Here is a 1595-nt window from a genome sequence, read left to right on the forward strand (position 1 = left end):
GAAATAAAAGATGGTAACAACTACATTCTTATCAATAAGTATCTTAAATGGAAAAGAATTAAGTACTCCAACCAAAAGATAGAGTGACCGAAAGGATAAGAAAACAAGACCCCCTTACATATGAAAAGGAAGGGGATGGAAAAAGATAATGCTTTGATGGACCTAGAAGGTATTTAAGTCAGACAGAGAAAGATAAACACTGTATGATTTTACTTATATAAGGCATCTAAGGAACAAAAAGAACAAAGTAATCAAAAACAGGCTCACAAATATAGTGGACAATTTGGTGATGGATAGAGAGGAGGGGGAGTTTGGGGACTAGGAGAATGGGTTGAACGGTTAAAGAAGTACAAATCAGTAGCTGATGGCTGGTCACAGGGATGGGGAGCATGATATAGGGAATGCAGATAGCATTAAATGTTGCCTAGGTCAAGGGTCAGAGAGGGAGGGAGCAATTGGGGGGATTGTTTTATGAACTATATAGATGTCTAACCAATGGACAATGGACTGTATACTTGAAACTAATTGAAATAAATAAATTAAAAAAATGAATCATGTCATCCACAAATAGTGATAGTTTGACTTCTTCATTTTCTATTTGAGTGCCTTTTCTTTCTTTCTCTTGCCTGATTGCACTCATTAAGACCTCCAATGTTATATTGAATAACAGTGGTGACAGTGGACAGCCTTGTCTTGCTTTTGATCTTAGAGGAAAAGTTTTTCGTTTTTCACCATTAAGTATGTTGGCTGAGGATTTGTCATAGATTATGTTTATATTATGTATATTATGTTATGTATATTTGGCATTTATTATGTTAAGGTACTTTCCTTCTGTATGTATTTTATTAATAAAGGCATGTTGTGTCTTGTCAAAGGCTTTTTCTGCATCTATTGATATGATCATATAATGAAACTAGATTGTTGTTTATCACCATGCACCAAAATTAACTCAAAATTGGTTGAGGACCTAAATATAAGACCTGAAACAATAAATTACATAGAAGAAAACATCAGTATTAAACTCATGGACCTTAGACTTAAAGAGGATTTGTGAATTTGATCTCAAAAGCAAGTGAAGTAATAGCAAAAATAAATGAATGGTACACACAGCAATAAGAAACTGTTAACAAGGTAAAGAGACAACCATTCGAATGAGAAAATATATTTGCAAGCAATGCCTGTGATAAGGGTCTAATATCCAAAATATACATAGAACTCATTTGATTCAATAGCAACAGAAAAACAAACAATCCAATTTAAAAAATTGGCAGAAGACCTGAACAGATGCTTCTCCCAAGAAGGCATACAAATGGCCACTAGACATATGAGCTATTAAGAATATGCAAATCAAAACCACAATGAGATACCACCTCACATCTGTTAGAATGATTATTATCAACATGACAAGTAATAACTGTTGTTAGAAAGAATGTGAAGAAAAAGGAACCTTCATACACTGCTAGTGGAACTGCATATTGGTACAACCACTATGGAAAACAGTATGGAGGTTTCTCAAAAAACTAAGAATTGATCTACCATATGATCCAGCAATCCCTTTCCTGGATATTTACCTAAAAGACTTGAAAACACTTACC

The sequence above is a fragment of the Pteropus alecto genome, unplaced genomic scaffold, assembly GCF_000325575.1.
Source record: "Pteropus alecto unplaced genomic scaffold, ASM32557v1 scaffold296, whole genome shotgun sequence".
Taxonomy (NCBI): Eukaryota; Metazoa; Chordata; class Mammalia; order Chiroptera; family Pteropodidae; genus Pteropus; species Pteropus alecto.